This window comes from Mugil cephalus, chromosome 3 (assembly GCF_022458985.1).
Source record: "Mugil cephalus isolate CIBA_MC_2020 chromosome 3, CIBA_Mcephalus_1.1, whole genome shotgun sequence".
In the NCBI taxonomy this organism is placed as follows: Eukaryota; Metazoa; Chordata; class Actinopteri; order Mugiliformes; family Mugilidae; genus Mugil; species Mugil cephalus.
The window spans coordinates 18,522,020-18,545,942 of record NC_061772.1 but is presented as its reverse complement, the minus strand read 5'-3'; the positions used below and the strand labels follow the sequence as shown (position 1 = coordinate 18,545,942).

The 23,923-nt window shown below is 41.2% G+C and overlaps 1 protein-coding gene across 1 annotated transcript in view; it reads right to left on the bottom strand.

The window, feature by feature from the left end:
• Nucleotides 1-23,923, bottom strand: part of nav2a (neuron navigator 2a) — a 192,271-nt gene that overhangs the window by 166,468 nt on the left and 1,880 nt on the right. The gene's annotated exons all lie outside the window — the stretch shown is intronic.

Below are 23,923 nucleotides of genomic sequence, written 5' to 3'. Positions count from 1 at the left end.
ATTTGTATTTTTAGACAACATCTATTCATGCGAAACAGATAAAAAAAAAAGACACAGAGAAAGAAATGAAAACGTCGAAGACACAGATGTGCTCCAAGCTGCTTTATTAGCAACCAGATATCTGCCATCTCTTCAAGTGCTGCAGCACACGCACACACACACATACACACACACACACACACACACACACCTCAGAGCATTTCCATTCATTAGCATTTTACTCACTCTGTAATAACTCGCTGTGAACAGCCAGCGAAAACGTAGAGGAAAAGGGAGACGGGGAGCGGGGAGATACATTGCTACCAGATACATCAAAAGCAAACACCTCGTCAGGCGGCTGTGTGGCGTTCACACCCGCTGCTGGATGCTATACGTCCTTACATCGCACACATCCCCTAACCCCCAATTAACATAAGGCAGCACAGTAAGCAGTCGGTGGGAACGCATCGGCCGGCCCACAGTGGGACACACAAAAAGGTTATCGCTATGAGAAGAAAGGAGCGTGTGAGAAGAAAGGAAAAGCAACTGATGTGACTAGAAAGAGTTCCACAAATGCCTGTTAGTTCTGCACAGTTTTCAACTTTCTATTCAGGTGACAATCTGTTCTTGCATTTTTTGTGCAGTGCTATTAATGTGACTGTATGTTTCACACTATATAACACGTATGCACCTGTACAAAGTGTTATTAGTCGATATTTTCAAGGTATTTCTGGAAAACAAATGTCATTGACTCATCCTGCGCTTGGGGCGGTAATAAATCTGTATCCAATGAAACGCTTTCGGAGAGAAGGATTTTCTCCATGCAGAGCTATTAGCCAACCTCCCTGGTTACAAAATCCCTGACCAAGCTTTTGCAGAATGGTGTTTTTAGGGGGGTTTGTAGAAACAAACACATATTCGGAAGCAAAAAGAGCTCCCCTGGGGACTTTAAAACCATTTTATCCAAAGGAAGGAAATCCCAAAGGAGATTCCATCCAGTTCTACTAATTACTAACCTAATCCTCATTGTGGGGGAACCAGTTGCTATTGTTTCCGAAGGTAAGTGACTAGCCCTCAATGGTGCACATCTGCCCCAAGTATGTAGAACGTGAAGACAATATTGAGGCCACCTGCCACAAGTAAAATCCCCTGAGAAGCTGGAATGTGATTGAAAAAAAAACGAAGATGAAAGCTATGATTTCTCTTTATTGATCAGGGTTCCTCAATCATAAAATGCGAAAGAAATGGACATGAATAATTTAAAATAGAGCAGGTACACAGAAATGTTCCTGTTATTCCGCATCGCAGCAGGTGCTATAAAACATATATAAAAGCTTCTCACTGGGACTTTTATTACTTACAATAACAAGAAAAAAATAACTGGAAATCGCACCAATTGCTTTAGTTTAGGTATTCAACACCTTACTGGTTGGAACGCTTTTAAGGGACGAGCGATACAAACATTACAACTCTTTAGATATATATGTACATGCACTCTGCTATATGTTTGCCACCAGCTTGTAGAGACACTGATTGTTCTAGACAAATGCACACACACGCACATAAACACAGATTTCCATGGGTTCATGAGGTATTCCCCCAGATAAGTAAATGAGTAAAAGCGCAGGGAAGCAAAAATCAATTTGTTGCGCTGGGTGTTCTGGCCTCTTTATTCCTGGACTACCTCACTTCCACATATTTACATATCCATTTATCACTAGTGAGGTCTTGCAGACAGCTGTAATGAATATAGGGAATGACAAAATACTCATTAATATTCAGTATGCTGGTTTTACACAAATGGATAAAAAGAGGATTATGACCATTTAAACCAACGTAGCGTTTCCATGTGCTGTTGGTGCTACGTTGAGCTAAATTAATGTAGAACGCTTTCCCGTACCGTCTACCTTAAGGTGAGTAATACGGCACAGATTTGTTTCTCCTCAATGGTTCGCGTTTTGTTGGACAGAAACATTCAAAACCTAAACCCTCCTACCTGGATCTGTTTAACTTTCATCCACCAATACTTGCAACCATGCAAAGAGGATACCGTCCAGGTTAATACAAGTAACATCTTCAGATGATTATCACGGCACATTATTATCAGTGAATCAGTTCTCCTTCTGGTTGATCAGTCTCTGTCCACTTAAGACTGCTCAGATTTATCTGGAAAGGTTTTTCAGACATAGAAAACTAAAAATGTGGGGCTGAAATGCTCATTTGCAGTCCTGAGCATTAAACAGTGAGACATACTAAGATAGTTTTGTCATTTTTAGATGATAAAATGTGACTGATAATATGTCATGTAATATGTAGGTGAATTAGTATTTTGTCATCTTGCAGATTTTTTTTTTTTTTTTGAAGTGCTGTAGTTTCCTTTTTCTGCAACTTGGATCTACTTTAGTTCATCATTTTGTCAAAATGCATTAAAGTGTTCTATTAATAAGGTACATAAAACTTCTTACACCTTCTGTGACTGGATTAAATGGAGAGTAGCAATGACAGAATTTGAACATTAAGAGGAGGAGAGAGGCTTCAGAACTGCAATGTGACTTAACTTCAGATTTCTGGCATAATTTCTGCAATTTTCACCCCATCCACTTCATTGAGATCACAGTCGACAAAACTCGTCAGAATCAAAATCTCGCTTGTTATGATGCAGTCACAGGACAAACTGTAGCAACTAAACATGGTAGTGAAGTCCAACTTTATCATTCCTTTTGAGTTCTAAGTTTATCTTTGCTCTCTGACAGCACTGTGACACAGAAAATAACTCAAGGTCTCGGGGCTGATATTAGGTTTCTTGCTACCACTTGGCCTGTGGTTGCATCATCAGGTGAAGGATTTGTGATGAGTGAACCCAGCCCAAAAGCTATGATTCCCACAATTAGTGAACAGTGTAACGGGGAATTTCATGCTTTGAAAGACAAAATTAAAAACAATATACTGATACCAATCACATACACCTCTTCTTAAACATTTGAAATATTAATAATGAATTTGCCTGGATGTCTTTTCATGATGTTTGTGCAAGTGTTTAATCAAGTTCCAACATCGCTGCCGCCCCTTGAAACACTCACATCGCATAAATTGCACTCAGCAGCGTTGCTTTTTTCTTTCCTGAGCTTAAAATAACTCCGCACAGCTGACATGATGGCAGCGCTGCCGACAGGCCTCACTCTTCTGGCTCTTCTTCACATGACACATGCACCTGTGTTACTCGTGACACATCTCTCTTTGTAGCATGTCAGTCAAAGTTTTGGCTAACATTTATGCGACAGATGTGTCGAGAATATTTTCTGGTGTTTGACCGACACCAGGCAGGCATGGTTAAAAATTACCAGAGCGATCCTTTACAGAGAGACTGGACTCATGCATTGATGACCAACAAGACAGTTGGCCTTTACCCTGCAGAGACCAGATGACAGAAAGACCAAATGTGACATCGCCCTGTGTCGCCTGTGTCTTGACCACAAAAGCGCACTTGAACACATGACAAAGACTACAACCAATGACATACGTCAGGCACGTAGGTCATAACTCTTCATATCAGCAGGTGGTAATAGTCTGTCTGGTCTCAAACGATTGTACAGACCTGGTCTTTCCTGAGGTCTTGTTTTTCACTAAAGTTACTAAAGCGTCTTTAGTTCAAATTTAAATTTGATCCCATTAACGAGCTTCCAAAATACTGCCATTACTGTCAAATGGAGGCGTGTTTACCCTGTTCATAACAGCGCCCTCTTGTGGTAATCTAAACCTTGTGGACATTTTTATTAAGGTCAGAGTTCAGGAGTCGTGGCATGTTTGTCAACCACGAAGGTGGATGGTACGTTATTATACTGCAATTTAGTCAGACAGAGTTTTCTATATCTGAGGAAACTGTTAATGTTCCCAATAGCTTCAACATTTGATTATTACTTCGCATTTACAAAAAATTGAGTTATCTGGTCGTTGCTTAACTGTCTAGACGCAAACAGTTGCCTAGTAACAACTGATGTTACCACAGGAATAGCAAGTATTTTGTGTATACAACTTTCGATGTCGTGACAACAAGCTCCTAAGTTAAATCGAAGGCATCAATTGTGAAAGTACGTGCTACTATTTCAGTGAAACCATTAGCCTCTTGTGGGTAAAATCCACTGTCCAACAACCACACTTTCTTTTCCAGTCATTATGATGCAAAGTATCATTTAGAAAAAATAAATTGTTGGAATGTGTGAATCAAGCTGGGTAAATATTCACTGGTATGGCCAAAGTGGGTCATATCCTCAAGTAAGGCCAATAACCCTGAAGATCAATCCTGAAGGAGGAGTGAAAAAATAAAAAACTAGGGATCAATAAACATCCAGAAAGAGAGAATATGTGAGAGGTGTAAGGGACGCGCCTGTGATGTGTAGAGGAGGTGTAGAGAGCGTGATTGATCCTCACGTCAGAAGGTGACAAAGACGGCGAGAGAAGTGTCTCAGGATAGGGGAGCAATCTTCCCTCTCGCTGATGAACGCTTCTCCACACCTCGTACGTCATCTGCTGCCGACAGCACCTCTGGACTCCAGTCGATATCATGAGAGTTAAATGGTAGTTTTTCTTTCAACGAGTATTTCACATATTTATTACAAAACTGAAACACAGGAGAGGCTATTTGACAATTTGTCTGATGCAAACCAACAAAAACCTTCCATCCAAAGAAGATAAGATTTAACAATAAGCAGCTGTCCTCCTCTCCTTCATGACTGACTTTCCCAGTTATAAAATGTTTTTAATCAACATCTAAAACACCAGGAACTAACCAAGTTAGTGTGTCATTCATTGAAACTGTTGAGTTATATTGGAACATAAAACCAGGACAACCAAAAATAAAACCAATGGACCAGAGAGACTGGTCTTTGAGGTCTTATATAACGCCTGTAAACCCTTCTCTGTGAAAGCCCTTGTTAAAATGAGGCCAAATTTCTGTGCGGAAACACTTACTGGAGTTTCCTCTCCTGACACACTTTTATTGTAAGTCAACACTCCTCAAGATGTCTTTGAGAAGTTACTTCCTCTGACTGTCACCTCTGTCCAGCCTAGCTGCATCTTGGCAGGCTGATAAGATAAGAAATGCAACGGTCCAATAGCCACTGGTCAAGGTCTGCAAACTAACACTCATCAATCACGTCAAAGCACACCTGACCAAACACTTTAATGTTATCAGCGTAATTCATCTTCGTTTAGCTATGCACAGATTTCAAAGCAGGAAGAACCTATGGTTTTCAGATGTCAAGATAATCCTCCACATATCCATAGATCTTTGTATATTTAGACAGTTTTCATCTAAAATCCTCATCTCTCCTCCAAGGTTGAAAAAAAAAAAAAAAAAGCTTGCACTACAGCTAGTTCAGGGAATATTTTTTCCCCAAACATGAGTTCCTTTGTATTCCTTTTTTATTTCCTTTTCTTTGATGGTATCCTCAATGTAACTCACTATAAGACTACCGCCTACTCCCAAGAAATATTAGAAATATTAATGTTAAGAGCATGGTGATGTTTCTTTCATACAACGCTTGGTCTTATTGGTCTTATCAAAAGGAGATAGCAGGTTGAGTGTAGGGTGGACTATCTCTGAAAATCTGTTCAATGGAAAAATATCACCTCTCTGGTTGGAATAAATCCATTTTTCTACACGTTTGCGCCACATGAGGTAAACATCCCTTGATGAGTTTTCAGAAACATAGAGGTAGTAAACCAACCAGTTGTTCAAAATATATTTTAGACTGTGTAAGCTGGAATCTATGTGGAAAGCAATGTTGAAAATCTTGGTCACCTTCTTCTGCTGAATAAATTCAGTGTATCAGTGAAGATAATATATTTCAATTAGATTCAACTGGAATCTTTAACAAGAATGACTTAGTCCAGGACTTCTGTAGGAACGTTGTCTCATTTCATTAAGTTCTCCACCTACAATGTATGGTTGCAATGACAATACCTACCTCATTCAATCCACTGAACTGCACCAAATGTCAATATGGATTTTTCTTCTCCAACTGTCTACAACCTCCAATAACTAAACTTTATAGTCGCTGCATGTACAGAGTGGACAAATAAAAGCAAGCATTGGAAAATACCAAAGTATTTCAGTGTACTACCAAAAATTAAAAAAAATTGTAAAATACTAGTGAGTGACTAGTTGTCTATTGAAGCATTTTCCTGTATACCTGTTAAAGCATTTTAAAAGTGCCAATGTGCCCTCAGAGTGAACCATGGAGCCCAACTGTAATCTGTATTCAGCTCACAGACTCAGCGGAGGGCCTACAGCACATCTCCACAGCAGCGATTTAACAAATCGTCTCCACTGCTCATTCATTGTCCTGTTAGAGAACAGTGACGACCAAAAGGTAATATTGCAGACCACTTGTATTCACACATCATCCCGTTTTCATTGCGCTACATGTACAGCTCTGGAGGCGCTCTATTTCACACTGCATCTCAATGGGCTATTTTCCATACTCTGCTATAGGACTGTTATCAACCATCAGCCTACGGTGAGATACGGCTCTGGCTTTATTGCATTTCCATGGAGCTGAGTGTTTCTCGGCTCCAGCATAGTGTTATCTCAGGCAGCTTATGGTGATCCTTCACTAGGACTTACTCCTCTCATCAATTCTGCCCGTCGCTCGGCTGAACCTCACCGGTTTGATTGGCTAGGAATTGGGGCCGCCTCATTGGAAGTTGGCTCCGATTGGCCCAGCTGCGTTCTTCATTAGTGAGGACTTGGACAGCGAGCTGACCCCTGGAAGGTTCCAGAGCATGTTGTGATAAATGAGCTTTTTCTTCACTGACACCCCACCCATTCATATACACATGCATGCACACACAGACACACATACCAACGTATACACAAGCAGAGAGCACACCCCCTCCTGTGAATTCTGCATCAATCCGAAATTCAGCTGCCTGCAGCCTTGGCTTTCAAATCTATGTTAACCTGTGTCAAAAGTGCTTACTGTAGTCTAAATTAAGACATGCAAACAGCCTCATTTGCATTCTGGATGAGACAAAGTGATAAATTCTTGGCAGGTGCTGTGGATCCCTGCATTATATAGAGTCATTTCAGTTCAATTTCTAAGCTATTTGATTCATATGGAACCAACATACAACATCTCAGAGCGCTATATCTACTATAATCCTATGTGTAACTTTAGTTAGTCTGGAAACAAAATACTCAGGCAGAATTATCAAGGATCCATACCATCATAGCTGGAGAAATGCAATTCTGAGGATGTAATGAGAGAAAATTAAACCACAGAGTGAATAATGCAACAGTTATTGAGCTATAATAGGGCCTTATCACTGACAATGGATGCATTCTTCAAACTGATCATTTTAATCAGGGATTCTACATTAACAGATAAAATGATCTGATATATATGTTTCAATGTCTCTAATCATCAATTACAGTAGACCTTTATATCAATAGTTTATAAGGTTATTAGGAGGTAACGTCATCCTGCTGAACCGATTGTCAAAGGTTCACACCATCCCTCTCAATCTGATTTTAAACTCCTTCTAATCAGGCCAGACTGTATTCTGATTATTAGTGGAATACTAGTGTGATGAAAAAGAAGCAAGTACAGTGAGTATTTTTGTAGGTGTATAATTGCTGCATCCAACTGGCTGCTGCTTTACTGCCTACGACAACAACAACCCGCGTCACCTGGAAAACCAATTTAAGACGCTGTCATTAACAAGTGCATAATCTCACTGCTAGTGGTGAAACTCTTGAAATAGAAACAGAGAGAGAGGGAATGAGGGGGAACATATAGATTGGGGGGATTTTGCATGAGCTGCCTGCAGTATTCACCACTCTGCAATTAAAACCATCGAGGCATAGAGAGTGACGGAGACAAGATGAGATATAGGAGGGCAAGGGAGCCAGAAATACTGAGACTAAAATACTGAAAAAGAATCATTCATGGCCCTGCATGGGATATATAGATAAAAAAAACTGCTTAAAAGACAGATATTTTGCAACTTCAGGGCTAATTTACGCCAAAGATGAGGTAATGTGGCAGTAAATATCAAGTGAGTTACAAATTAATGTGCATTAATGAAATTGCAGACTATAAAACGAGTTAAGTATCAGCTGGACGTCTCCTCTTATGAATTAAAACAATAAGATGCTTAATAAATCTTATATTTATGCTTATAAATATAAGATTTATTAAGCTCAAGGAAGTTGATTTGTTTCCAGTAATACTGGGAGGTTAAACAAATATAAAGTTGCAAAGAACTAGGAGAAATTTTGAGTTAATGGCTCTGTCTGCCATACGAAACAGTGTTTAAGACGCATTAATGCACAAAATCAGGAGCTGCTTTTGCTAACAGTCTCAAGTCTGCATGTTCCGCACTGCTGCAGTCGCACTGCTCAGCCACTTGAAATGCAAACACATCTCCAAACATGCAGCTTTTGTGTGTCTTTAATCTCCAGCTCCACGCTGCATCAAGGTACCTGGCCGCCTCTGTCACACTATCATTCTGTTATCTGCAGCTACAGGGGGTCTCTTTAGCAAATAACCCTCCACTTCCTCGCTGCTTCAGCCACCCGGCACCACCTCCCGCTCTCCTGCAGCATCTCCTCCCCTCGCTGCTCGCTTTTGCCAGAACCACAGTTCAGCGAGCCAGGGAGGGCTGATGTAAGAGTGTCGAGAACCGCCTGCCAATAGATGAAACAGCTGGAAGGAGAAGCTCAATGGGAGAGAAAACACAGGCAGTGAATTAACCCGCTGAACCCGACAACTCAAACAGCATTAAACTCGCTGGAGACGGAAGAGCGGACAGGAAAACACAGATAAACACGCACCATTAACACAACCGGGATAACAGAACGGCACTGTAATCATCTCGCCCAACAAAAGCTCCTCAGATTTTTGGAGTTTAATCCTTTTGCCCACAGTGATGGAGACGAGGCTCCCAGTAGGATAAAAAAAAAAATTAACATGTCTTTGCATGTTGTTATCATGTGTGCGCTTTGGATGGATCTTGTTTGAGGAGGAGCTGCTAATGTGTTTGTCTCCGCCTGACAAAACAGCGCCGTAGATGGCTGTAAAACAGAGCAGTGGAGCTTTACACAGGGAGATTGTTAGTACAAATTAATTAGACTGAAGATGTGGGATTATAAAGAGGGAGTATGAATAAATAAAATCATTACACAAAAGTTGGTACGACCAATAGACGATGTGAAACACTGGCAATGTTTGGCAAACTAACTCTTGAAAAACATTTTTAAGTCAGTGAACGATGTAATTAAATGAGTTGACTGGTTTTGGAAATTCTTCTCGTTAGTTATAGGGTCTACACGTGAACCTTACAAACAAAAAAAATTAAAAACTAAAAATCTCAATATTAAACTATTCAAATAATACACAAATAATACATTAGTCGCCTCCTTCCCAGTAAATCCAAGAAGCATCTCCTCTTAAGATGAACTATTTCTAAAGTCTGACACCTTTTGCGCAGTGACATAAACAGCAGCACTCCCCAACTTCAACAGTCTTCCATAAAACCCATTAACCTGACCAAAGCCTCTCTGTGTCAACAGGCACCAAAGACCCTGAGGTTGACTCCTATTACGAAGACAGGAGAAGTGAGGCGTGGGCAGGCAGACCTGGAAAAGAAAATTACCAATAAGAGACAGTGCGAGCCGGCAGACAGGGAGTCTATTCTCCTCTCTCTTCCTGGATAAATATTTGATCAGCGGAACTCTGATGGGTATTGATTAGCGCCCTTATCCGCTCTGTATCGATCCACTGACTGTGATCACTGCTAAGATGAACACGCGCATTTATAACCTCTGAATGTCAAATGTGATTGAAAGGTTAACAGCTCAAGCGTTTAGCTACGTTTAAATGCTTTCCTAATGTGACGATCATATGGTTATTACAGCGCTATAAAAGCAGAGATAAAGCCAAAGATGTGTGTGTGTGTGTGTGTGTGTGTGTGTGTGTGTGTGTGTGTGTGTGTGTGTGTGTGTGTGTGTGTTTGTACACATTCCCTGTGGTATACAGAAGGACCAATATCAGGTTCCTAAGCTTTCCCATTCTTAGGCTATTACAACCCCCCTCAGAGTCCTATTAACAGCTAAGATTACATTACTGCGACGTCCTTGAGCTCCATGTTGGGTGACCCCTGCTGCAACGATTACTCAAGCACCTCTGCCTTCAGAAATGATGGGAACTGCCAACACAACAGAGATGTGTGGTGGTGGGAAGAAAAGCATGTTTGCCACTTTAATCTGATCATGGAACTGTAGCAACAACGAGATGGGAGGTCAGACACATTATCTCGACCTGAGAGCGCTGTAAAAATCACATTAAGTCAGCTCTGGCTCCAAACAGTGGACACTTCAGGGAATGATTCCACTTTTAGATCAAAATCTGGGTTATATAAAGGAAAGGAATGAATTGATGTGTATCTTGATGCAGGTACCAAAATCGATGTTGTTTTGAACCAATGTAGCTCAGAAATAATTCCAGATAACTCCTTTCCATAATATTTTACCCTTTGCTACATTTTGCATTTGACTTGCTTTTTGTCTAGTTAATCTATTGTCGTCGTACTTTTTAAATCGAAAATGCTGCCGCACATTCATTCACATCCAGGCCTGACAATGCACATAAAAGAACGCGCAATTAGATTTCTGCCAAGAAGATGTAGCAATTGGCATAGACTTAAAAAAAAAAAAAATGACCAAAAAGTGACGATTGATTTAAATAAGAAAAGTGTTCTTCTAAACCAAGCTCTAGTGAAATCTGAGAGATATACTGTCTGCTGGGATTGAGTCAAATAAAGTAAAAATGATTGGACTGTGCTTCACAGTACACCTTAAAAATGACTCAGAGTGTACGGTGAAAACAACCCAGGACTTTTGGAAGGTAAAGGCAGATCAGCCAGTCATCTGATCAAAACCTGACTGAGCATGCACTTCACTGGCTGAGAACAAACTCAAGAAATATAGACCCACTTTGCCAGGAAAAACTGCCTTTACCGAGCAAATGCCAAAACATGGAAAGCCATTAGGCCAAGGTGTATAGACTCCAGACTTCAGGCTGTCAGTGTCTACAAGGAGTTCTGGAAAAAGTAATTAAAAAAAAAAAAAAAAAAAAATTTATTTAGGATTACATGAATTTGTGTCAATTATGCCCATTAGTTACATAACAGAAACTGAACATATTATCACTAATAATATCTAATATCTTCATATCTAAAGCAGCAGTATCTCCACTAATGCAATTCTCAAAATTAATGTGTCGTAATCTCTTCGCAACATTTGCCTGCTTTTGTTTTTCAATCCATGTGGCGGCCATTTGGTTCAAATAATCTAAACTCCAAGACAAATAGTGCCATCAAACATATTCTCTCTTCTCATGATTCATTTACAAGAAAAACCGAAGCTGCGGGAGATGAAAGGGAGGAAGAGAGCAGCAAAGTGCTGATAGAGGGGTTTAACCGAAGTCTCTGGGGTTATGCTGAGTGGGTGGGAGTCGTGATGTATCTTTTTCCTTGCGACACCTTGGACCCAATCTTTAAAACATTAACGCAGACAGCGTTAATCCTCACCAACACCCCCTGAAAGACCAAATCATTTTCACTAATCCTGGTGCCATTTGTGATCTGACAAAAGCAAAATGGCCTCACCCCCTGTCCTCCGATAAAATCTGTGTTAATACCACATCTGAAATGCTGGTTCTTGCAGGTTATTGCTACAATTTAATTACGCCAAGACAGCCGAGCCAATCCATGCATGAATCAATCAGAGGCAAACACATCATATTTGAGTCTATTTGATTAGACTGATTGGCTGTGACAGACGGCAATATGTCTATGTGAGGAAGGTAAACTTAAAGATAATTGAATTGCCAGGATGCAGTTATGGTCTGCCGTCATTATGGGCGAAGCTGCCTTCAGATGCTCAGAGCAACATACACCAAGCCCCAGAGGTTCAAGGCAATCAGTCACTGAAAGAAAGGCACCTACTATTTGATTTCAAGACCAAACCTTTATAAGAAAGGTTTAGCATTTTGAATTTTCAGTTTGATTAGGCAGTTACAAAGAACTGAATGAGATTTTATGACCTACCTTTAGCTCTCCCTATACAGAAAGGATGTTTAAATGTGTCTTCCAAGAATGCCAAGACATATATTAGCCACATGTACTAATGTCACATTTAGTAAGGACCCATTCTACATCTTATTGAATATTATGATACAGAGAGTGTTACCTCAGGTCCCAAGAAAACCAGGTGGCCCTTCATATAAATTCAGCACTTACATCCTACGTGATTTTACATACTTGGCACATGAACAAAACTCCCTCATCAGCAGCTCATTTAATGGATAAACCACTGCTGCCATCCTGCCAGGTGGTTATTCTGGGATTAGACAATAGTAGCTGCAAATATGATCCAACCTCTTTAAGCTCTAAGCTCTACAAAGCAGCATGAGTTAGGAAGATGTACTGAGGATGAGCACAGCCCAGACTTTATTTTGTTCATTTCAGCTTTCTGGCAACAAAATCACTCTGCAAACTGTTTAATGTGTCCCAGATTGGTTGATTTCTTATAATTAGATGATTTACTCTCTGATTCACCAACAATCAGAGGAGAAATCAGGTCCAGACTTTCCTCCGTGCCAAGGTTTGGCCCAAGCACCTGGTGACGTTAAATGTTTACAGATTTTTGCTTTAACCTTATGGTAAACACACTAGCTCTTGAGGCTAATGTTAGCTAGCACACTAGGGTAGACAGATACTAAAACAGACAGTTAAATTCACAGCTCCAACTCACATTGAACAATAGACGATCTTATACTGACTGCCTCTCCTGAAACAACTTTCTGTGAGATTAGAGAGAATAACATCTATTTCTATGTGTGATACAGGACTTGCCATGTAATCTGAGCTCAGCATAACAGAGACTTGCTTCAAGTTTTGAACATATAACCCTAGAGTCAGATTAAAACACTCAAAAATACTACTGTATCAGCTTAAATCCGGGAATAGATGCAATTAAAGCATTAATAGCGCTGACATTCAAGCCTTCATGTTTTGATAACCAATCAAAGGTCAGTCTAAATTCTATATAATTTAGACTATAACCCTACACTTACACTTTCAGACTACTCCATTAGACGGTGAGAGAAAGTCACTGACCTACAACAAACAGATTTCCTAACAAACCCTCGTTAATTGTCCTTGTACAAAGCATGAGCGTTTGATGTCCACGTTCTCCCTTTAATCCATCCCTGCTCTGTACATGCGGGAGACGGCTAAGGAGAACCAGGTGTTGGTGATCAAGTGTCCTTTTCTGGGTCCTTGATTCCAGGCGGGAGGCCACAGTCCGGTCTCAGCAGCTGTGCATACACCGTACATGGATCAATAACAGCAGAGAGCCTGTATTGATTACGTGTGTAAGCGATACCAGAGTTGGGGGTTGTTATAGGAGAGGGGGCGGGAGGTAGGAGGTAGATGGCCTGGATTAAGGTAACGGGGATACCAGCTTGTGGTGAGGTGTGTATAAGTTATACAGGAGAGGTGGAGGGAGTGTTGCTGTTTGGCTATCTTATTCTCATGCATGCGTAAAAACGTCTTCAATGGGATCCATAATTAAATACCGGTTGACCCCTGGATTCTTAGACCTCGTCACTGTCTTGTGCCCTTGCAACATTCACCCCATGTCACTTCGACAGGAGACCTTTGACTAATTAGGATCAGAAGTTACAAGCTTCCAGGGCATTCTGGATTGTCAAGACTACGCCTGCCGCCTACAATTTCTATTGATTTCAAGGTGCATAGCAAGCAATGAGTGCTATGAATAGTCTACATCATGGATCATGTTTAAAAATCTTAACCTATCAGAGTGTATGCTCCATATCGTCCTATCCTCCTAGTCCTCTTGAATTTCCCATTCTTGATGCCAGTTACAGTCAAATGTCCGGTGAATGGCACTTTAATGAAAAAATAGCCATATTACATATCTATTAGTTAAAAATATAAGAGCACCTGTAGGATTACAAGGAGATTTTAAGGTCATGTGTTCAGAGGTGATTCCAGTTAATGCACTGATACCCAGGTTCTGTTCAGTGCCCCGTTTTATTTTGTGGGATTTGTCACAGTCTGATCGTCAGAGCACATGGCTGTGGAAGTGTATGATGGCATGGACAAAGAGCCTTTTTGAGGATCACAGAAAAAGAGTTCTTGTTGATCAATGGGCTGGAAAGGGTTACAAAACCATCTGTAAAGAGTTTGGAATCAAAAGATCCCAGACAATTTGTTTTCTATCCGTGGAGTTTCATGCCTAGAAATCCCCTGGGACTGTTCAACATGAAAGCTCAACATTTTAATAGTGAAATTTAACAAAAGGACGAAAATTCTATTTATTCTTCTCCTCCTGTAGTGAGCCACCCCTTCCTACCAAAACAGAAACCCTGACCCGCCTGTCATCACAGCTGTCCTTTATTTACATTGATTACATCTCTGGTATGGACAGAGTCCCATGAAAAACATCTGTTGTAACGCCACACTTAGTGCTCTCCAAGGAATTGAATGGCTCTATTACAGCACGGCTCCATGTCTGCAGCACCACCCACCAAAATAGTGCTGAGGCAGCATCCAGCAGACTTGACGGAGGACTCGACATGATCCCATTCAATGAGAAAACCCACAAATGAAATCTAGAAATCTACAGAAAGCTCAGATTTTTAGTCGAGTGTGGAAGCTGCTCTACAAACACTTGCTCTGTTTAAATTCTTCTATTAAACCGAATGAGTCCCAGTCACATTAAAAACACCTATGTAACCATCTCAATCAGAACTGATAATTGGAAGGGATTTTGAATCCGATTCAGAGGGCCAGTGTAAACGTTTGTTAACAGGTTCCATTATTACGAGACTTATGAGATATGAGTTTTCCAGGAAGGACAGAAATGAGCTAAGCTGGAATGTATTGAAAAAAAAATTTAAGTCATCTTCCTCTATGTAATCAATTCAGAGTTGTCAATAAAGCTGGGGGTGAAACTTCTGTCACACATCTGACAGATTTAATCCTCCACACAACCACTTTGTCAATGAAGTTCTATAGTGACTAATGTTCTGGGGCATGTAAACACATACATCTTATATACGTCCATTGGCTTAAATAATGCCCATATAAACATAGTTACTGTCTAGATCCGCGAAGTAAATGTGTCACCCCCTAAGTATCCTCGCAGTCAACATTCACACCAAATCAGACATGCCTTTTTAACACCATCAGCCACTTCACTCAATGTGTCCTACTCACTTGATTTCCACAATATCGACATTTCCCACATGAGGCAGCTTTAACTGAACCACTTCAACAATTAACCACTGCATACATCTATATTTTAACACAGACACAATACATTAACTGAGAGCATGTGCAAAGATCAATTTTAAGAATCAATACAATACGGTGTTAACATAAATTTAATACAAGGGGTGGTTTAATCATTAATACTTGAACTGCCTTAGAATGAATAAGAAAATCTCTACCAAGAAAATCTCTGCACTGCTACAGTTGAGTACACTTTATTTTCAATCACTTGTTTGGTGTTTGCAATCCAACATGCAAAACTAATGCACAGTACAGCTACAAAATGATGTTAAAAAGGATCTCAAGTAAGGGATCTTAAGTAGCCAGTTCTCACATCTCGCTATGCCGTAGAAGTTATTTATCCCTCAGATTCAACACTACCCCGACTGCCTTGCAGCACATTGACCAGAGTGTGCATTAAGATGCAGAGAAAAGCAATGTCTGGGAAGGTGGAGAGAGGCTGGGGGGAAGGTACTGGAGACAGGAAATCGTTGGCTGATTCATCACTTCATGTTCAGCGGATTACACGCTCAGAGAGACCGCGGAGGAAAATCTCTCCCATGAATAAAATGGGATTATTTATTCTGAAAGACAAAAGAAGTGTCAAGGTGTAATCCCTACACAGGATCATGAAAAATTATATCACAAATTATGTGATGGAGGTTAAATATCAACACAGGTGCCACGATGGATGAGGTGGGGTTTTGTACCCTGTTGAGACTCGTGAGTACATACTGTTATCTGTCTTGGCTGAATATGAACCAAGATGGTGCAATCTCCAAAGGTTTATAAAAAAAAAAACTTTTTCATCACATTTCTTTTTAGAAAAACAGGCCTTCAGAGAATTTCAACAATGTTCTCTCAGTACCATTGGTCATCATCGCAGTGTGTATCCTATAGCCCCACAGGCCAAGAACAATATTTCATAAAACAACACATGTTCAGATTTCATAGCAAAGGAGGCTACTGCAGCAAAAGCTTGTCCACTTTCCTTTGTCTGGATCCTCGACTGCTTGAAATCCTCTCCAAATGTGTCAGATTCATACTATAGGCTCACTGATGGAGCTAGGGCTGAGGTTAAGAGGCTGCAGAGTGTGTGCCTGTGCGCACGAGGAGATTGGCTGGAGTGAACGTGGAGAACCACCATCAGCTCTGCACAGAAATGAAAAACGGCACCTTTTTTACTCCTCATCCCTCCTTATCACTTGGAAAACTCCTGGTGTGTAAAATTGAATTCAGACGGGATTTCCCAGGATGAAAATGAGGGGCCACGGATTGGAGAAAACACAAGGTGAAGAAGCTTTTAAACATGTTGCTCCAACCCGCTCTTTTACACACACACACAAAACCACATACGCTGCACAGACAAGATAACAGCGTCCCTCTCTTTCTAGAACAAAGACTGAAGTGGACTCACGTGAGGCCAATGAGGCAAAGAAGAACCCACTTCCATAATCACATATGCTGATCTGGCAGGGAAACAAATGTGGAGAATCTTAGCTTCCTGTTTCCATTCATTCCAGTCACATACACTCACAACCTGAGCCTGAAGCTTTTGAATCAGGTGCTGCACACGGATTTTAGATTTTTTATGAGCTTGAAATGAGGAAAAAAATCCATATCTAAATAACATGAAATCTATCCACTGGCAAAAACCCATCGAAATAACGGTTCTTAGAGGAAAAAAATAATTGAATGTGGAGAGTAGTTGGAGCTTTTATGCCTGATTGGGTTAGACGGCTTTAAAATCAACCTTCCCTGGATACGAAGAAATGCTCAGTTTTAATTAGAACCTCAGTTCATCATTTATAAATGACAGTTCCCAATTCACAGCCACCTGTGAAAATGATTAAATAAAGTGCTATCTGTGTGTATTTGTCTGTATAGGGGTGCAATGGTGATAGCGCGGAGGAAATCCCATCACCACAGGAGTGAGCTGAAGCACCTGTTCATCAGCCGAGCACCTCCCCTGAACCAGACTGAACCAGATCCTGCTCACTGACCCTCAGACAGGGATTACAATGTTGCGCGAGTCACGACAGCCAGACCATCACACACCCTGCTGGTTGTGTTACTGACAACACCATTTCTTCAGCCGCGCAGGGTCGAGCTGTGGTACAAGTATTATATACTTCAGTGGCTGAATGTCTGCAGTGTGAATGCAGCTGTGTTTTTAATGCTGTTGACAAGTAGTTTATCATTAAGTCTCGGTTTTTCCAGGAAAATAAAGAGAGGCCTGAGGCAGTACTGCATTAAATAAAAGAAAAACTGTTGGAGCAGTAAAAAATTAAGAGAAAATATGCAGCTTTTATGAATTTAATGATTAATTCATATTTTGATTCTGATGAAATTTAACAACAGTTTGTTTCTGTGTCAGTGTCAGTAATCGACGCATGTGCAACTTCAGTCTCAGTTTCGCTGCTTCTGCTGTAGTTGATGATGATGTTTAGAGATGCAGATTTAGGCTATTTTTGTTGTGGGAAAACGTGGTCTTTGCAGAGAAAGACGGATCAAACTATTTTTAATGTGAAATTACCACCATAATTTACATGTCCTGTACGAAAAACACCAAAAATGTAAGCGAAGACGGACATTTCTTTCCAAGATCATTAAGAATGTCCTTCCTGACATGAAGCTGAGCAGACGTTCGGTATGTGAGGGGGCCACCTAGCCAATCATGTTGCCCCATAGCCGAAGTCCAGGCCATCCCACCAGCCCCTGCCACCTGTCCTTCACCCTCCCTCAGGGCGCGGGGAGAGAGGGTGACGGCCAGATGGCTCTTGAGGGCCAAGCAGCATCCTGAGTGCAGCATCCTCCCCACCCCCAGCCTCAGAAGCTCCGAGCCTGGTCCCACCTCCACCCTCTGACCCCCTCCTCCACCTTCCCCAGTCCAAACCCCTGAGCCCCAGTGCTCGTCAGTGCTGCATGACTGGGCAAACACAGTCCTTCACCAAAATAAATCCCCAGTCTCTCCTGCAGCTGCCTGGTTTGCAAGAAAAGCCTTGTCGTTGCTTAAAAGAGCCCTCATCTCCACTGGTGAAAAAAAAAAAAAAAAAAAGAAAACAGCTTTCACGACATTTACATGTTTCGCTATCGCAGAGTACCAGGAACTGCTTCTAACTAACATCTTGAAAAGAAAATGTCTGTTTAAGCTACAGGGCTCCAACGCTACATGGGCGCTGGCCTCTATAATCACTTAAGATAGTAATCACTTATCTGATACCTCCAGTCAGCTGCTGCATGGAAAAGAGCAACTGTTAAAAGGGGATAATGTCGTCAATAGATTCCAAACAATCTCACAAGGCTGCTCATTTGTCATCACGCTATCCCATCTCTCTGATATTACATTCAATTAGATTCAGATACCGGCAGAGCAGTGCGTCTGGCACACACCATCAATCAAACACTGTCAATGACAAATTGTCACCCTTCTTCACATCTAGGCAACTGGCCAACAGACCAGTGGAGAGAAGATTCAGGACGGTGTGAATCGTGAATCTGCTCTTCACAAAGCAAAGATTGTTAAATCTGTTCGGCTACCAGCAACAAACGATCAGCTGCTCAAACACGTTCACTGTGCATTGCAGATGGAGATGTGGATTTCATTGCTTGTTTATGAGAATAATGTGAGAGGGCGATGACTGCAGCAATCCGAGTAGCGTTTAGCACAGATGTTGCAGTCCTAATGAACAGGTTGGCAGCTCAGGAAGGGTACAGCTACACCGACCTTGACCATATGTCTGTGTAAATGTCCACTGATGGAGAAAATGCTTAAGAGCAAGCAGTGGATGCAAGTCATTATTCTGTCGGAAGACTCCCACTCTCCCCACAATTTTTAATATAAAGTGGTTTAGAAAATGAAGGATGGACTTTTCTGTCTTCCCACAGTGTGGTAAGGCTTCAGCCTCAGATCCCAGACAAAAAAAAAAGCTACAAATGAGGTAACTGATTATTAAACGGATGAAGCTGAGTCAGTTTAATGGTGCAGAAGTCAAGAAAATGGAAGGAATCACTGCAACCCTGCAGTTAAAGTGGATAAGGACGCCTCATTGAACACAGAGGAAATCATAAGACAGACCAAAATCATGCTAGAGGAATTAAATATCCAAATTTATAGATGGATGAATCTTCTGCTGGTGTGCATGTTGGTGCACAGTCGAAATATTTGGCGTTAAAGCAATGCCCACCTTATTGTCTGGTATTGACAGCGTGACTGACTGTAGTTGCTGGTTTTATGTGGTCTCTGATCCACTAATAATCCAAATAAAAACGGTGGTGGTGACATGACAAGTTGATGGAGTTGATTATTGTTCAAAGGATCAGAAAATCAAGTTGTTCACATAAGTATTCCAGAAGACAATCAAAGCCAAAGTTGATGGTTTATCTTGGTCATTTTCTTCTACTGAATTCTTTAAGTTTCACAAAAAGAACAAATCAAACTTCCACTTCTGTTATTTTAAACATATTTGATGCCTACTTTGTCAATAAAATTCTACAGCAATTGATGTTTTGGGTTAAGTAAACCCATATCAGACCAGATCATTTTATTCATCCATGCAAACAGATAAGTTAAAACCTCTGATTAGGATTATTTCAATATATTGCCCACATTTCTGTGTGTGTTATGCATGAATCTTCAACAAGCAATGCTAATGGAACAAACTAAACACAGCCAGTGTCCCAGCACCATGTCTCACTGGACCCTGTCAAAGCTGGAAGTCAGCAGAGCCTGAGAGCTATGGGAAGAAGCTCTAAAGCTCCCACTGTGCATGACCTGTATCCCAAGGTCCAGGATTAAGTCCGTCATGTGAAGGAAATAAACAAAGCCGCGTAGGGTTTCCCACTCAACTGTATCTCGTGTCTAATTATGAGGCTTTTAGGGAGTAACTGCAGCAAGGCAGCACACGCAGCCATTGTAAACACCTCATTATCCTACAAAACCCCACCCAACCGTGTCAAACGCACTATAATGAGCAGTCAGAAATGACTTGTGTAAATAAACACGTAATTTCCAGGAGCTCTGATTGAGCAATTAGAGTCATATTCCTTGTCATTGTCATTGAGTTGAATCAATAACGAATTCCATTACAGAATACCCTGTATCACCTTCTGAATGCCCTCCTTCAACTCTGTTAGTCGGCAAGGTGCTGGAGATCTGCTGTCAAGACTTAGTTCTTGTACAAAAATATCCATAATTTTTCCAAGCAGTATTGTTTTGCCTTTCTCAATATAGTTTACACATACAGTAAAAAGCTCTAATTTATAGATGCACAAAACCATCAACAAAGAACTACTTGCAAATGCAGCTGACTTTGCCTTGGGTCCCTAGTGTCTGGAAACAAACTAGACTGGTCCAGACACAAGGGGACGTTAAGTTCTGCACCTGCATGTAAGAAAAATAACTCTGCCTGTATTCATGATTCAAAATGAAAGGATAGGAAGTCAGGAAGATGTAAAATGAGAAAAGCCTTCCTTGTCTTTCTGTTCGTCACTTCTTTGTCAGCCAACCTGAGTGATCCCTCTGACCCACTCATTCCACAGCAGATTCAACGTGCCGAATGGCAACGTCACCAACGGCCCGATATGACCAAAACAAACACTGGACTGCTTTCTGCACTCACAGTAAGTCAGTATGAGTTCAATAAATAAATCAAAGAGCAGCTCAACAACACACAATTCAGTGATTTTATAAGCGCTTGGGGATTCGCCAACAGTCCTATTGGCAGTTCGGACATTGTTAATCAAAAGATCAGCTCACAGCTCCTTTTATTTGACTGCTCTCCAATAAATTAGGCATATCTGTCTAGACCTGCAGTTCACACGCATTTAAATCTTTCCAGTCTAATTTCACGCTGGCTCACCCAATTCTCTGATACAGAAGAGAGGCCGTTCATAAATCATGTCCGGTGATGTTTTAAGATTACACTTTTTAACGAAAATGGTCAACTTTGTTAGATTTATTCAAGGAAAATACACGTGTTTGACTCCTGTTTGTTGTAAAATGTAATATTATATTAGATCCTCTGTTTGAGGACCATCTGATTAGATTTTGTCATTGATTGAATAACTAAGTCCTGCTTGAATTCCAGCTTTTAAAAAAGTGATACTATGGAAAGCAAGAACTGTCCAGGTGCATCGGTAGATTTACTGCAAGAAAAACTATTATGCACTATTAAAGATTTGTGAATTTACTCCTCGCTACTTCAACAACAGTTTTTTGTAATATTGCATTAACTACCCATCATGGACTGCCCTTCAGTGGAAATATTGATCTGTATTCAGTTAAACTTGAGAAACACATAAATATCGGTCAAACCTAACAGCGTCTGCAGCAAGCAAAGGTGAAAAAAAGACATACCGCACATCCTTAGTCCTGGACAATTCATAATAGAGATCCAATCACAAAGAATTCATGTTCAATGAATACCAATTGACTACAAATAGGCAGGTATGCAGTTCTGCTCCATCAAACTCTGAACTCAGGAATCGCTGCAACACAATACATCCCTGATTCTCCTCCAGCGCTCCCTGCCTTGCCATGTAGGTCTATGATTGCTACTCAATGAACATTAATATATGGAGCGGGGGACATGTGACATAGTAAATCTACAAAGAGAACAAAATCCAATTACCTCCTACTGGGGCCAGTATCCCATATAGGATCTTGAACTCACACAGCCAAGGTAATTGCCGAGGGACATTGAATCGTACTGCGTGGAAGCCTGAGGTAATTCTCCAACAATGGGAGGCCGTGTGTCAACGTTCCCACATCAGTGCTTTCAATTTATGTAAGTTGCTTGATGTCCATTAAGAGGGAAGGTGAGTATTGGCTCGGTCTAGCGCAGCCTCTCATCCCTGGAGAGCGTCTGGAATCGTCTGGTCTCCATTTGATGGTCCGACCACGTTCGCAGCTGTAACCGAGGCTCCTGATGAAACCTAGACGTGAGTGACGGTGTCGAGAGCCGGCTGGGCATGCAAAGGGCAAAAAACTGACTTTGTGAATGGTTACCGCAGCAACAACACTCAAAAGAAAAAACAAGAACATTTGAATCAGCGGACACCGTGCTGCACAGTGTGTCACTTAGCATCCAGCGAGACGCTCGGCAGTCTGAGAAATCGGAAAACAGCAGCTGGGACTTTGGTTGCGTCAATTAATATTCATGTTCTACATATTCCCAAGTGGCTAAATTAACACACCTGATCAAATCAATAATTTACAGGGGGAGGAGCAGGGGAGACAGGAAAGAGAGGAGAAAAAGGGATAAAGTTTCTTTTTAAATCTGCTCCCTCACACAGAGGTCTGACAGATTTCTACAATGAACCAAAGCAGCATTGATTGACCCTCTGGTTAAGAGGAAGAGCAGAGCTGTGATGTGGCAACAAGTAAGAAAGCTGTAGAGATGATACACCCAAAAACCAAGGTGAAGCAAAGTGAAGGGCAGGTACCAAGCTAAACAAACGTCAATTCTGAGATTATTTATCATGCATCGTTCTCCTTGTCCTGGGTGTTCAGGGTGTCAACTTCACCAACTCAATTCAACTTTTGAACACCCCAGAGTAAGCACTAAAGCTGAGGACACACTACAAGATCTTTTGCCAGGTTTTGTCAACGTCAATCTTGCGAGAGTTTGCAGAAGAGTTTGAACGGTTCAGTTGGCTTTAGTCGGTTTGACAAATCACGAAGTCTGTGATCCCTCATCAGGCGCGGCCGTTTAGTGTGGGATCCCCAGTCTTTGTGTCGTCATAAAACACAAAACTGCTGAATCCAGTCTTTTGAAAGTCTGTAAGGACTGTGTAAGTTGTGTATTGTGTCCCCAACTTAAGGTGACAGGAGCAAGGATAAACTCTTTCTGACAAGAAGAAACCCAACTACCAGCGTTCAACCGGATAAAGACAGAAGAGAGGAATAAAAGTGTATAGACTCTAAGGTATGTAGCTTCATATTGAATTCTCAAGGGGTGATACAGGAAGATACCACCAGCAATGTGGAATGATGATGAAATTCAGAAAGTTGTAGACAAAAAAAAAAAAAAACTTTGGTGACTGATGGTAATTGACACGTGGCACAAGCATACCGTTTTCCAAGCATTTACTAAAACACTGTCCACAACTTTGGTTCCTACCCCCGAATTCACCAGACTAATAGCAGCCTTGGAGCATCAGGCAAGCTCTGATGGAAGCAAGGCGTCGTTGATAGCGCAGTGTTGAGGGCAGGAGTGTGATCTGAAAAACTGTTCTTGGCCTATATGTGAACTAAAAGAAAAGCAGGTCAGTTATCACACAGGGACAGGCTTGCCCCTGCCTGACACCAGCAATATTTTTTGTGCAAAGACCAACTGATCAAACTGATGGTCGACAAGCGAATCTGTTTATATGTAGCAAGGGCTTGAGCCTCAAGTGGTCCCCACATGTTGGAAACCCAAGGAAAGTTCATCAACCCACCGAATCTGAGGATCTCTGCTGTCTTGCTCAACTTGGCTGTAAACACATTAGAAATTGTGAGCTGTATCCAATATAAACTCTGTAAGCCAGTTCAATCAATGTCAACTGCTCTTCCAGTCCATCACAACTGCAGACTGTC